Source organism: Berghia stephanieae, chromosome 10 (assembly GCF_034508935.2).
Source record: "Berghia stephanieae isolate SIO BIC M18660-M18661 chromosome 10, UCSD_Bste_1.3, whole genome shotgun sequence".
In the NCBI taxonomy this organism is placed as follows: Eukaryota; Metazoa; Mollusca; class Gastropoda; order Nudibranchia; family Aeolidiidae; genus Berghia; species Berghia stephanieae.
In genome coordinates this window covers 40,516,664-40,532,159 of record NC_088369.1, presented here as the reverse complement: position 1 = coordinate 40,532,159, position 15,496 = coordinate 40,516,664, and the positions used below count along the sequence as shown (strand labels likewise).

At 37.6% G+C, this 15,496-nt stretch overlaps 1 long non-coding RNA gene across 3 annotated transcripts in view; it reads right to left on the bottom strand.

The window, feature by feature from the left end:
* Positions 1 to 6,570: 6,570 nt before the first annotated feature.
* The window catches only part of LOC144981129 (uncharacterized), a 72,720-nt gene continuing 63,794 nt past the window's right edge, over positions 6,571 to 15,496 (bottom strand). The window contains exons 3-4 of one of the 3 annotated variants that reach the window (XR_013647014.1): positions 7,837 to 7,900; positions 6,571 to 6,676 (exon numbers count right to left, since the gene is read on the bottom strand). This is a non-coding gene — a long non-coding RNA (uncharacterized LOC144981129). Of the gene's footprint in view, positions 6,677 to 7,836; positions 7,901 to 8,578; positions 8,591 to 15,496 lie in introns of those variants that run through there. The other 2 variants (XR_013647013.1, XR_013647015.1) reach the window with 2 other exon arrangements.

Below are 15,496 nucleotides of genomic sequence, written 5' to 3'. Positions count from 1 at the left end.
GTTTCATTCATCCTGTTTTGTTGATAAAGGGAAATCCGAAACGTCCATTTTATCTGTTTTCGTATATTAAATTGAAGCTTACATTCAATTTCACATTGTTATTTATTTATTTGAACTTCAAGCAGCAACATTGACATTAAAGTCTTTGCTTGCCATTAAGATTGCTAAAATGAAACTGGTGGTTTAAATGAGAGTGTCTTAGGGAGGTTTTAGTTTATGTGAACTATATTCACTACAGGGAACAGCATGGCTCAGCGGTACGGTCTTTACTTCGAACCCGAAAGGTACCGAGTTCGATCACTCGCCTCTCACTGCACTGTGTGGGCTTGAGCAAGTCACCTCGGCCTAGCTCAATTCCAGTCACCCCTTGGACTGGACCCTAAAGACAAATTTCCCCCATGGGATGAATAAAGAGAATTATATGTTTTAGAATTTTAACAACACATACAATACAAACCATAATGCTAATACATTGAATGGAATTCATAGAGACGGGAAAAGATGAAGACTCATTTATGTAATCGACTGGTTTTCTTGCATCCTTGATAGATGTTTTCTGTAATCTCAAATTCTGTTATCTTTTTTTTGTTTTTGTTTTTGCTTGAAACGACAAAGCAGTTGTCGTGTTTTGTTGCCAGTATAAGTGTAAGGGTTGAATACATACATTTAAGTATGTGTTGATTTAGTTAACTCTTTCAGCGCTGAGGCTATATTCGTGTTTCCGTCACAAAAGGCTGACACCTGATTCAGGCAGCATGAGAATGACAAGCTGAGACAAAGCGACATTTGAATTCGGCACAAGATCTCAATTAAAATACCCCCTAGGGCCAATTGAATGTTCTGATGAAAGAAGTGATACCATTGGTTTAATTTATAGTACTTTTGTTGAAAGTAGGATTGGATTACATTATTGTTTTTGCCTTTCAAGACCGGCAGCACTGTGCAGCCATGGCCATCAGAATAGATTCTGCTCTGGCCTCACAGTGCGGCCAATGGCGCTGAAGGAGTAAAAGCAATTTAATAACACTGAAAATAAAAAAAACAAACAAAAATACTCACATTTTGGCCAGTACAGTTATTTCAGTGTTCCCTGCATTATATGTTTAGCCAGCTGAAAGGAAAATTACCGTCTGCAGATTTCTTTTTAGTTGAGTAAAAATATGCAGAAATAATTGAAATAGCTGTTATTGTTATGCTTCCCATTCCCATCAGAAGAGTATCTCTCCCTTTCTTACTGTTAATTAAGTGTATATTTGTATATATTTTAAAAATAAAAACCAACTGTAGGTGATTGGAGTAAGAGAATATATTTTTTTTTAATGCGGGGAAGTCCACAACCTGGGTGGGGTTCCTGACCTCCCATAGTGGGCAGGGAGGTACATACTGTGTCTTCTATCCCCCTATGTTTGTTTTCCAACATGCTTTCTGTCTTTGTCTTGGAATGAGATTACTTGATTTTTTCCTGGTCCTGGCCATATGCCCTGGCTGAGAGGGAAACAGTCAAATGTATAGTTAGTTTTGGGAGATATTTTTTTCCTTGTAAATCATCTCTCTGTATTATTTATTCTTTATATTATATATGATTTGTTAAACATTTGAGTGTGTTCATCTTAGTGGGAACCTGTGCTTGTGTCTGGATGAGACTTTTAGTGATCTCAAACAAAGTACTTTGATAGTGTGCTCTTGGAATCTACACCTGTTTCTTATTTGAACCAATCCCCCTTTGTCTTACCTTTTCTTGGGTGCTTTAATTGTGATTCTAGAACTTTTTTCTATCCCATTTTCTTCCTTTTAACTGGCACTGATATGACATTAATGTGTTGCAAGTGCCGTAAAACCCTTAAAAACAAAAAAAATCTCCCTTTCTTACTGTTAAGTGTATATTTGTATATATTTCAAAAATAAAAATCAAGTGTTGGTGCTTGAAGTAAGTTGAAGTCAGAGAATATATATTTTTTAAAAATGCGATAAGTCCACAACCATTTCCATCTCATCATATTCATGAATGTATTTTGTATGTCCTATGAATCGTCCACATTGTCAATAAAAAGAGATCCGCATAATTTTTCAGTGTTGTTTTTTTTTTTTTTTATATTAGATATTATTATTATTATAATTAATATTTTAATACTAGATATTCAATTCCTGGGTGGGGTTCCTGACCTCCCATAGTGGGCAGGGAGGTGCATGCTGTGTCTTCTATCCCCCCCCCCCCCCCCCCCCCCCATACCCGTGTTCCAATTGTTTCCTGTCATTGTCTTGGAATGAGATTACTTAGTTTTGTCCTGATCCTTGTCGGAGTTCCTTGGCTGGGAGGGAAACAGTCGAATGTATAGTTATAGTTTTGGGAGATATTTTTTTGCGTACAAATCAACTCTCTGTTATACATTGTATAATGTTTAGTTTACATATTATATTATATGATTGGTAAACATTTGAGTGTATTCCTCTTAGTTGGGACCTGTGCTTGTGTCTGGATGAGATTTGTAGGTGATCTCAAACTAAATACTTTGACGGTTTGCTCTTGGAATCTACATCTGTGCCCTATTTGAACCAATGCCCCTTTGCCTTACCTTTTCTTTTGTGCTTTAATTGTAATTCTAAAACTTTTTGCTATCCTATTTTCTTCTTTTTTACTGGCGCTGATATGACCTTAATGTGTTGCAAGGGTCGTAAAACCCTTAAAAACAAACAAAACAGATATTAAATTCAGCATGTGTATATTTTGATGTGGATGAAAGGTGCCAGACAAAGCAAGAAAGAAAAATACAAGAAAACAAGAAAACATCCCAAAAAGCAGTCGACCTCGACTGGGGATCGAACCTCAAACCCTCTGATTACCGGTCACACTTATTAAAATTACACAGTAATAATCAGAAGGTCAGAGGTTCGATCCCCAGTCGAGGTCGACTCATTTTTGGGGATGTTTTTGTTTTTCTTGCTTGTTCATTTGGCACCTTTCATACACACTTGTTCAGTTCTTTATTTTAATGATTGTGTAGTAGTAGATTGAACCTGCTTGATATCTATATTCACGAAACATTTGAAAACATCTTTTTAGAATTGCATTTTAGTTTTGGAGTGTAAACATTTGTTATGTGTATTTTATTTCATTTTACATTTGCTGTGTATTGCGCCCAGAGCCCTCTATCCAGCGAGGGGTGAGGCCAATTAGAAGTGTTTAGCATTATTATTATTATTATTATTATTATTATTATTATTATTATTATTGGAAAGTACTTTGCAATAGACTAATGGACTGGGTGGGGATCCTGACCTCCCATAGCGGGCAGGGGGGTACATACTGTCTTCTAACCCCTTATATCTGTTTTCCAACATGCTTTCTGTCTTTGTCTTGGAATGAGATTACTTGGTTTTGTCCTGGCCCTGGCCCGAGTCCTGGCTGGGAGGGAAACAGTCAAATGCATAGTTATTGTTTTGAGAGATGATATTTTTTTCCTTGTAAATCATCTCTCTGTTATGTATTATTATATTTATTTTTAATGTATGATGTTAGCATCTGAGTGTATTCCTCTTTGTTGGATTTTGTGCTTGTGTCCGGATGAGACTTATAGGTGATCTCAAGCTAAGTACATTGATGGTATGCTCTTGGAATCTACATCTGATCCCTATTTGTTCCCAATTCCCCTTTGTCTTACTCTCTCTTGACTTACTTGACTTAGATGCCTTTCGCGTCTCGACCGAAAGATCGGGTCGCCTTGGCTGTTTCCAGTATTTCCTGTGTGAGGTGTCTCCAATATTGCCGGTTCTCTGCTAGGGTTCTCAGATTTTCAAGGTCCCCTGCCGTTATGAGACTAATGCTTTGTCCAAGTGTTGTGAGGTTTTTGTTTAGGATCACAGGGAGTGTTGTGATCGGTCTTCCTCTGAAAAGGTTCCCGTGTTTTTGGAAATATCCCGACATGGCTTGGTTAGCTGGTATGTTTTTGTCCCTGCGTAGTATGTGACCGAAAAGTTGCCATCGTTGTTGTAAAATGTCAAGGGAGATTGGTCTTTCTTTTGTGATCTTATAGAGTGATTCATTTGAGATCTTTTTTCGGTATTTGATGTCCAGTACCCTTCTTAGCTGTGTGCGATGGAAGGCATCCAGATGTTCTTCTTCGGATTTTGTCAACGCCCAAGTGCCGCAGTTATACAGAAGTACCGGTTTCACAAGAGCACGGTACAGTTTCAGTTTGGTTTTTCTCTTTATTTTGTCACCTCTAATCCATACATTGGTGAGTTTACTGAGCGCGGCTTTTGATAGCTGTTTTCTTCTTTGTACATCCTCGGTGTCTCCAATTAGTGAGCCGACTTACTTTGTTCTTTTCCATTCCTCTTTGTTCCTCGATATTGTTGTAAATTCGGTTTTATTGGCATTGACTTGGAGGTTATATTTCATGAGGGTATTTTGTATGATGTCTATATTTGCTGGTGTTGATCCAATAAAATCTACATCATCTGCATAGGCGATTTCTCTAGGGATTGCATTCTCAATATGAGTCGTTGGTTTTGGAATGACTTTTCGAACTTCTTTCAGAGCGTGTTCTAAGTATATTGTGAACAGAATCGGGCTCAGACTATCTCCTTGGGGAGTCCCGATGTTACTTTCGAACTGCGTCTGTTTTGTGGCCCCGTATATACTTGGTTGTATCTTTGTGTTGCTGAGGAGAAATCGGATTATTCGGAGCTCGTCTTCGTCTACTATGTCTGTTAATATCTCCCAAAGTTTTCCTCTGTCGATCGTATCAAAGGCTGCGGACATATCGATTCCGGTTATTGTTATGGATATGTTTTCTTTGAGTGCCTTTGCTGCCAACCATTTATGTGTCCATACAACGTCCGATGTGCTTCAGTCTTGGCGAAACCCGCTTTGGCTATGTGATAGATATTTTTCTATTTTCGGTCTAATTCTGTTGAGGACAATAGTTGACAGTGTTTTTCTTATGGTATTCAGTAATGTTATTGGGCGCAGGTTGTTTACGGATCCTTTCGTTTTTCCTGGTTTTTGTATTGTAATTAGGACACCGCTGTTTATGTCCCAGTCTTTGTGTGTTGAGAATGTTTTGTTCATTATGTTTGCAATGCTCAGATCCAGGGAGAGGGTACCGCATTTCAGCAATTCAGCGGGAATTTGTTATTGTTTAGGCACTTTATGCTATTTCTAACTTCAGTTGTTGTGATGCGGTTGTTTAGGTCTCTACGGTTTCCTGAGAAGGGCGATATTTGTGAGACTTGTTTGTGAAATTTCTGCTGGAAGTGGTCAGTTACAATGTCAAGGATATCGTTGGGATTTGTTGTCTTTTTGCCAAATTTATCCTGTAGTTTTGGGTTCTCGAATGGTTTTCTCTTTGGTGCTTTAATTGTAATTCTAGAACTTTCGACTATCCCATTTTCTTCCTTTTTACTGGCGCTGATATAACCTAAATGTGTTGCAAGCGCCGTAACTGGGTGGGGATCCTGACCTCCCATAGTGGGCAGCTGGGTGGGGTTCCTGACCTCCCATAGTGGGCAGGGAGGTACTTACTATGTCTTCTATCCCCCTATGTCTGTTTTCAAACATGCTTTCTGTCTTTGTCTTGGAATGAGATTATTTGGTTTTGTCCTGGCCCCAGCCGGATACCTTGGCTAGGAGGGAAACAGTCAAATGTATAGTTAGTTTTGGAAGATGATATTTTTTTCCTTGTAAATCATCTCTCTGTTATGCACTCTATTATGTTTTATTTATGTATTATATATGATTTGTAAACATTTGAGTGTATTCCTCTTAGTTGGGACCTGTGCTTGTGTCTGGATGAGACTTTTAGGTGATCTCAATGTAAGTACACTGATAGTGTGCTCTTGGAATCTACATCTGTTCTCTTTTGAACCAATTCCCCTTTGTCTGCTTTATTCTTGGATGCTTTAGCTGTAATTCTAGAACTTTGTACTATCCCATTATTTCCCTTTTTACTGGCGCTGATATGACCTTAATGTGATGCAAGCGCCGTAAAACCCTCAAAAAACAAAAAACAAAATAAACAAGCGCCGTAAAACCCTTAATGACAAAAAAAAAAAACATAGACTAATGGATGCCCCAGATCTTCGTGGGACCTTATGGCAATGATTTTTGTTATCGATATGAATGTTGTAAAAACGTTTTGGGTATATTATTATTATTATTATTATTATTATTATTATTATTATTATTGTTATTATTATTATTATAATTATTATTGTTATTATTATTATTATTATTATTATTATTATTATTATTATTATTATTATTATCAAATGTCAATGCTCAACTTCTCGGTTTCAATACAATCGGCAAAGTCAACGCCGCTATTACAGGTACTTAGTCTCGATACCACTCAACAATAGTTAAATTTTAGAAGACGCTATTGTTGCGGATGTGAAGTCAGTTGAGGAGAGTGCACCATTGGGACCAGTTTCCACCCATATCACAATAGCAGCTATCAAGACCCTACACTGTTGTTACCCCCCCCCCCCCCCCTTCCCCCAACACCCCCCACCAAATAAAAAATATTTTTTGAAAACAAAATCAAAAAGGAAAACATAAACAAACGCCAGAACATTTTAAATCAGGTTTATTAAGCAGGACAACACAAATCGAACATGAAACAACATTTGTCAGGGGTTGAATGATGTTTCACGGTGTCTCAGCTCCATTTTGCACCTGAAAAATATATAAGAAGATAAAAATGAATTTCTAAATACTTAGCAGTAGTCGAGATGATTAGAATAAAAATAAGAACTATTATAAACAATAAACGTGTGTGTGTGTGTGTGTGTGAGTGTGTATATGTGTGTGTGTGTGTGTGTGTATGTGTGTGTGTGTGTGTATGTGTGTGTGTGTATGTGTGTGTGTGTGTGTGTGTATGTGTGTGTGTGTGTGTATGTGTGTGTGTATGTGTGTGTGTGTGTATGTGTGTGTGTGTGTGTATGTGTGTGTGTGTGTGTATGTGTGTGTGTGTGTGTATGTGTGTGAGTGTGTATATGTGTGTGTGTGTGTATGTGTGTGTGTGTGTGTATGTGTGTGTGTATGTGTGTGTGTGTGTATGTGTGTGTGTGTGTGTATGTGTGTGTGTGTATGTGTGTGTGTGTGTGTGTGTGTGTGTGTGTGTGTGTGTGAGTGTCCAATGTAAACATTGACATTTACTTTTAAGTGATTTGTGTCACACCGCCTCAAACCTGTTTTATGAAAGAATGATTCTGCTGCTAAAAATTCATGATAACACCCCTTTAGAAGTCTTCAGCTCGTCTCGTTTATTCAAATCGAAGGTCAAGGTAAGCAGTCATATATCGAAAAATTGATGATTTCTGACCTTCACCTTTTAAAATTATTGTATCTATGCACCAATTATTCTTGTTACGTTTTATTTAAATAATACAAACAAAGGGAAGTTAGTGATACGCAGCAACGGGATTTTTATTGACACTTTAAAGTAAACAAACAATCGGCTACTAAACTCCTCTTCCGTTAAGATTTTTTTTCTTATATTTTGATATCTATTCACATTACCATTGATTTTTATAGTAAACGGCAAATATGTGACCCTTCGCCTTAAAACGGTATTAAGTCGGGTTAGTTAAGATGTTGAAAATTGAATTTGTAGCCAGAAATATCAGACTTGTGTTGAGTTTGTATGTGTTATTGAGGAGAATGGATACCATATTTTAGGGTGCTAATGCCAACAATTTAAATATTTGACCAGTTTAACATTTAATTCAGATTTTAAGCATCTGGTTCGTTCCGACATAATACCGTTTTGAGACGATGGTTCACATATGGGCTGTTATAATACAAGTTTTAACCAATATTGAATATTTCGTAACCTGGGAGTTAAACCTCCAAAATCGGGCTGGCCCTCGGTCCGAAAATCCAAATGGAGGTCAAAAACTGTAGAATTAATAGTAAAAGTAAAATAGTTCTGTAAGTGACTGTAACCCTTTTATTGAGGAGAAAGAATATTATTTAAAAATTACTTGTTAATTTGCCGGGGGCAGCGCTTCGGTCTTTGCTTCGTACAAGAAAGGTACCGAGATCGATAAATATAACCCGCCGCTTCTCTATGTGGCTTTAAACAAGTCACCTCGCCCTAGCTCAATTTTCGGCGCTGCACTGCGGCTGACGCCTGGGTATTCCAGTCTTCCCTTGGAATAGATCCTAGAGACAAATTTCCCCTATGGGATGAATAAAGGGGATTTTATTTTAATTTTATTTTTGATATTTAAATTTTATAAATATGATACTCAAAAACATATAATGAACAGGAAACTAAGAGACTTTGATATGTGAACGAGTATTGATGATAGAGCGTATTTACATTCCAGTGACTGCATCCAAGGACTAGAACTCACACACACGTACATTAGTGTGAATCGGTGTGGTATCTTATTACATAGATAATTATAGTTTCCATACATCAACAGTAACAATTATTAACATGTCGCATTCCTGACCATTTTAAATTAATCACATTCAACAAGACAAATTACTATCTTAACACGGCGGGTTACATTTTGCCTGAATTTAACCAAGATTTGAACTTTGAAATAAAAAAAACATGACGCTTACCTAATTTAAGCCCTGGTCAGATTTTGATGTTTGAGAGAGAGAGAGAGAGAGAGAAAGGGGGAGAGACAAAATAGATAATTATCATCATCATCATCATCATCATCATCATCATCATCATCATCATCATCATCATCATCATCATCATCATCATCATCTATTATATTATTATTATTATTATTATTATTATTATTATTATTATTATTATTATTATTATTATTATATTATTCATTATTATTATTATTATTATTATTATTATTATTATTATTATTATTATTATTATTATTATTATTGTATTATTATTATTTATTATTATTATTATTATTATTATTATTATTATTATTATTATTATTATTATTATTAATAATGTTTTTCTAAACACAAACGACTGACCCAAAATTTCAGCCACCCATTATGTGCTGCAAATGGATCATAGAAAAAAAACTTAGGGAATACGCAAAATCACCTTTGAAGTAAGGCCAAACAAAATCTGTCACTCATGAATATTTCATTTTAAGTGCTGATTTTTTCATCGCTTATCCCTTTATGATCGATCTCAAGACAAAACGTTTCCTGTCACTTGACAATACTTCAACCAGTCTCAATTCTTCAAACGGACATATCGCAGGACTTTCTCAGCTACAACATAACACACACTCTGAGCTCCTTCGAAAATTTCCAGATTTACTCACTCCACATTTTGACTCAGGAATTAAACATGGCATAAAACCACATTATATAGTTTCTAACGGCCTACCAGCCCATTCAGGCATGCGAAGATTAAACCAAGAAAAACTAGCAGCTGCCAAAGCAAAATTCCTTCACTATGGATCAGATGGGCATTATTCATTAATCCAATTCCCTGTGGTTCTCTCCCTAGCATGTCGTGACAAAGGCAAACGATCATCTTAGACAATGATGCGAATACCTACATCTCAACGCTATAACTATGACAGATGTCCTTTAACACATATTCAGGATTTCAATAGTCGTTTGTCGGGATGTACCATTTTTCTGTTTGACTTAGTCCGCGAATATCATCAGATCTCCATCGCTCAAATTCTATTCAGACTATGGGAGTTCCTTTGCATGCATTTAAACATAAAAATGCAACTCAAGCATTCCAAAGACTAATGGATTGCATCCTCCAAAATGTCAATTTTTCTTTCGTTTACATCGATGACATTTTAGTTGCTATCCCAAACGCTGAACAACACACTAGTCATCTTAACTCTCTCCTTTCCACCTACTGGAAAATCGTCACATTTGTTACGATGCAACCATCACTTTTCTCATCCAGATTTCATTTCTTTTAGCTATATCTATAAAAACTTGACATTCTGTAATAGAGTTCATATTGTCAAATAATATTACGTTTAGGATGTGCTTGTTGTTTTTCTGTTTTGAGTAAGAAGTGTCTGTTTTTGTGTTGGGTGGGTGTGAAGTTTTGGGTGAAATTCTGAAAATGGCTGGTAAGGAGACGGTTAAACAAATCTTCAAACTACTTTCCACCAATGGGCTTGTTATTATAACAAAAGCAAATGTGTTTTTGGAGCTGACGAGTTTGACTTATTAGGGCACCGTATCACAAAAACAGGACTATATCAACTTTCGGACCGATTTATGGAACTCAATGAATATCCCCCCGCCTGAAAACGGTACAAATCTACAGAGATTCCTGGGGATGATGAGCTATTATCCCCGTTTTATACCACACATAGCGGATAAACTCTCACCGCTTCATGCCTTGGAGTCTAGGGTCCAAACCCTTGCCTTTCCGGCGAATTATTACATCCACACGACGCAAAAGCATGTGAACCAGATACAGATTTCGTTAAGAAATGAACACACATTATACGGTCCATCAAACCACCATAATATGTGAAATATCATTGAACACACTCATCGCACTTTCTTCCCATCTTAGCCTCGACAGGTTTCGTTTACGTTAGAATAGACTCCCACAAGTACCCACTACAGTAGAACATGAAAGTAACGTACTCGGAAATAGCGAGAACTCGGAAATAGCGAGTAAAATCTAAATCCCCGTTTTTCCCCCTTATTTGAGTAAATAAAATAAGCATGAAAGTAGCGAGTATGAAAAAGAGGTCAACTCGGAAATAACGAGCATTTCCTGCCCCAGCCTAGGACTGCGAACGAAGTAAAGCAAAATAAGAGACAATGGCAATTTAAATATTTCTAGCCTCTTTTCTTGACTTATTATTCGTTACGAGTAATATTACACAGTAGCCTAGTCTGTAGTAGTACATAATAGGCGAAACAAATTTGGGTGGGGGTTGGGTTTGTGTGCGTGTGTGTGTATTGGGGGTGGGGGTCAATTATTCACCTAATGTGGTGCCACGCGACGCGCGAGGTAAGCACATGTCAACATGCCTCACTTCGCAGCATCGGTCAGCGAGTAGCATCGTTAACGAACGACACGATCAGCGAGAGAGGGGAGTGTGGAACCATTATTTCAATGGGTCAGTGATTGAGTGATGCGCTTGCTTACCTCATCAAACACTCGCGCGCACACGCACGCACACACACACACACACACACACACACACACACACACACTTCTATGTTCTTGTTTTTTTTCTAGTCATGATTTTACTTGAAAAAAAAAAACAAAAAACAACAAAAAAACAAGCATTCTGCCACTTCTGTGAAGAAATTGAAATAGGGGCGACGGCTTTTACTCGAATTACACACTGAGGGGAATAACCAGCAATATTATAACCTTTCCTGGCAACTCGGGAATAGCGAGAACTCGGAAATAGCGAGTAATCAGGAGTGGACCCGTCGAACTCGCTATTTCCGAGTTCTACTGTATAACCTCCGTGTGATTTCCCCTTCCGCATCGCCAGCACCAGTGATATCTTTTTTTTTTAAATGGATATTTGTGGCCGAATAAACAAAGATTCAGTGGACATACTGAAAACCGGTTTCGTGTCGTACGATGAGGATGGTGAAGGTTTCTGAGAGTCTGACAAAATCCCATGGCCCTCTTCTGGTGCTGAACCTACTAACAATGACATACCATGGTCGAAATTAGTACAGTAGAGCATGACCATAGCGGCACCCGCTACAGCGGGACCATCGCTACAACGGGACCTTACACAAACCCCGCTTTTTTTAACTATATAAATTCATTTACCTGTGCTTGGGTTTAGCGGGTCAAGGAAAGGCCCGAACTTGCTTACAGCGGGAAAAATTGAGCGAGCTGTCGGGCCAAGAATTTATCGATCGGCTAAATCTTTCACGCGCCGTGACTCAGCGAGTGACGTAGACTTGGCATTGTCTCTCTCTAACACACACGCCTCCGTCTGCCTTTGTCTCGCTCGTGTCTTCACTCACACCTCTCGTGTCTACCCGCACTTCTTTTGCCGCTCGCTCTATTTCTTTGTATGATTGTATGCTTTGACTGGTCAGTCTTGCGGTGATTAAAAGTTTGGGCAACTTGATTTAACCCTCTCCTTACCAACTATAGGAAAATCGTCACATTCGTTATGATACAACTACAGTAACAGTTTTATTATTCAAATTTTTTTTGTACATTATAAAGTTTAAAGAAAATAAACAGTGTGTTGTAGAGAATGTTTTGCTAAAGAAACTATGTATCGCAAGAATTTTACTGCTGTTATGTCTGAGTGATAAGAAATATATTTTTGTGTGTGTTGGATGTGAAGTTTTGGGGAAAATCCTGAAAAAGGCTGGTAAGAAGAGGGTTAAAAGAGATGCGTTGCACAAGCTAACGCCGTGTGTAAAGCCCTTGGCCAATTAGAGAGAAGAGGCTTGTACGCACGCGGTGGTGTGTACATTTTAATCCAGATCAGCCCTATTGTGCCATTCCCTAGGACTATAGATGTCGCTGGCCATTCCTCATTCATTGCAATTGTTGCTGCTCAAGCATACGCATCATCGCACTCGTTCGAATCGTATTATTTTTACTATTTTAGTACTCGTATCAAGAGAAATCCTGAGGAAACAATGGCTACCAAAGGAAAGAGGAAATGTTTCTCACTCGAATTGAAAGCTGAAATAATCAACGAAGTAGACAAGAAAAGGAAGACGAAATCGCAAATTTGCAGGGATTATGAGATCGTCACAAAGTCAAAGAAACAGTCAAGCATCAAGGCTTTCTTCAAGCCTGTTTAGAAAGACAACCATCAGGTGTGATTCCCCCAAGCCCATGAGACGTTCTGGGAGGAAGGGGCACACTTTACAGTACAGTCCTTCCTACCTAAACCTCAGACCCCCCCCCCCCCAAAAAAAAAAATAAATAAAAATAAAATAAAGACACACAAAAACAAAAAAAAAAAAAACCAAAAACAAAAAGTGAACCAAAGATTCAAGGGAGGTAATCGTGTATATTTTTGGGACATTTTCCCCCGCTTTCCTATAGCGGGAACTTGCCTACAGCGGGATTTTTCTGCTGGGACCAAAAGTCCCGCTATAGGCATGCTCTACTGTAATAGAGTTGAGTAAATCCAAAGACTTGATAGTTTCTTGAATTAGATTTATCGGTTTAGTGATTTTTGGTTTACGATATGTGATCGTTTTTTGTTTTTTGTTTTTTTTTTGTTTTTTTTTGGACGGTTGTTTTTGCAATCGGTGTTTGAATTTGCATCAATTAGATTATTATGTAAAATTACGGAACCCAAAACGTCAACGCTGTCAATTATTATGTTATCATTTCTGTAAATTACTAGGTCCAAGATGTGCATTCCATCCTTGACCTATTATCTTATCCCTATTCCAAGAGAGTGGTGGAGACTGCCTGAAACCTGGGATCGTGAGGATACTAATGAAAAGGTAAAAATAGAAAGGCTTCGGTGGGAACAGTACAGTTAATGGACATTTCAGGTATAAATCCTTCGTCATCATATTTTATTTGTTTTCAATATTCCTTTGTTTATTCTTGTGCTGATTATTGTTTTCTATCTATTTTTAACTCCCTTTTCAATTTGTGAGTCGTGAGACATCTATCTAATGTTCTTTATTTAACAGGCCCTACTCGTCTTTTTTGTCTTATGACAAGCCGTTTTCTTATTCTCTCTATAATCAACCATAACGGATAGCAATTATGAAAATTATGATAGCAAAAGTTTTTGTATTGATGGAAACATTGATGTTATTGGCATTTATGATGTCAACCGTGACGCTATTGGTATTGGTAGCAACAGTGTTGATATTGGTACTGATGATGACAAGAGTCAAGATATTGGTATTGATGGTGACAACAGTGTTGATGTTGGTATTGATGATTGTAATGATATTAATATTGGGTTCGGTGGCAACAAAAAAATTGACTTAGACAATCATAAATACAAAAATAGTACTATTGAGCATTGAATTCTGTTGTAACTAAAAGTAAAATAAATGAAAAACAATAATTGATTGATACTTACTTTCTGTTTGTCAGAAATGGGTAGGAGAAAGAAACAAAAAACAGTAAACCTTTCAGATTATATAGTTAAAGTAGTTTTCTTTATATCACTTGTATAAAAACATAAAAACTGTAACTTTTGTATAACGTAATATATAACAACAAGATATGAAGTGAATAGAAAAGTGCCAGAAGACAATAGAGAATAAAAATTTTTTTTTTTTTTTTTTCGCGGCGGTGGTGGGGTTTGAACCTGCGACCTTATTGGTACGACAACTCCGCCTGGCAGGTGAGAGCGTGGCTCTACCGTGTGAGCTATCCACGAACACAAAAATATTCGTTTCAAACTCAAAGTCATTACTAGATCCCTCTCTCACCCACTTCTTGAGACAGCCGATTCGTTCGTACACCACCATCGCGAATAATTTTGACCAGCAGTTAAGCTTAATAGCCAATATTCTCAACACAAACATATAACATAGAAACGATTGAGACATTGAGTATGCTCCGGTGTATGGGGTGAATTTTTAATTCAGAAAAGTGAGTGGAGCAGGCACTTATGTTGATAACAACAAGATATGAAGTGAATAGAAAAGTGCCAGAAGACAATAGAGAATAAATTTTTTTTTTTTTTTTTTCGCGGCGGTGGTGGGGTTTGAACCTGCGACCTTATTGGTACGACAACTCCGCCTGGCAGGTGAGAGCGTGGCTCTACCGTGTGAGCTATCCACGAACACAAAAATATTCGTTTCAAACTCAAAGTCATTACTAGATCCCTCTCTCACCCACTTCTTGAGACCGCCGATTCGTTCGTACACCACCATCGCGAATAATTTTGACCAGCAGTTAAGCTTAATAGCCAATATTCTCAACACAAACATATAACATAGAAACGATTGAGACATTGAGTATGCTCCGGTGTATGGGGTGAATTTTTAATTCAGAAAAGTGAGTGGAGCAGGCACTTATGTTGGTAACAACAAGATATGAAGTGAATAGAAAAGTGCCAGAAGACAACAGGGAATAAAATTTTTTTTTTTTTTTTTTTTTTTTCCGCGGTGGTGGGGTTTGAACCTGCGACCTTATTGGTACGACAACTCCGCCTGGCAGGTGAGAGCGTGGCTCTACCGTGTGAGCTATCCACGAACACAAAAATATTCGTTTCAAACTCAAAGTCATTACTAGATCCCTCTCTCACCCACTTCTTGAGACCGCCGATTCGTTCGTACACCACCATCGCGAATAATTTTGACCAGCAGTTAAGCTTAATAGCCAATATTCTCAACACAAACATATAACATAGAAACGATTGAGACATTGAGTATGCTCCGGTGTATGGGGTGAATTTTTAATTCAGAAAAGTGAGTGGAGCAGGCACTTATGTTGATAAAAACAAGATATGAAGTGAATAGAAAAGTGCCAGAAGACAATAGAGAATAAAATTTTTTTTTTTTTTTTTTTTTTTTTTTTTTTTTTTTTTCCGCGGCGGTGGTGGGGTTTGAACCTGCGACCTTACTGGTACGACAACT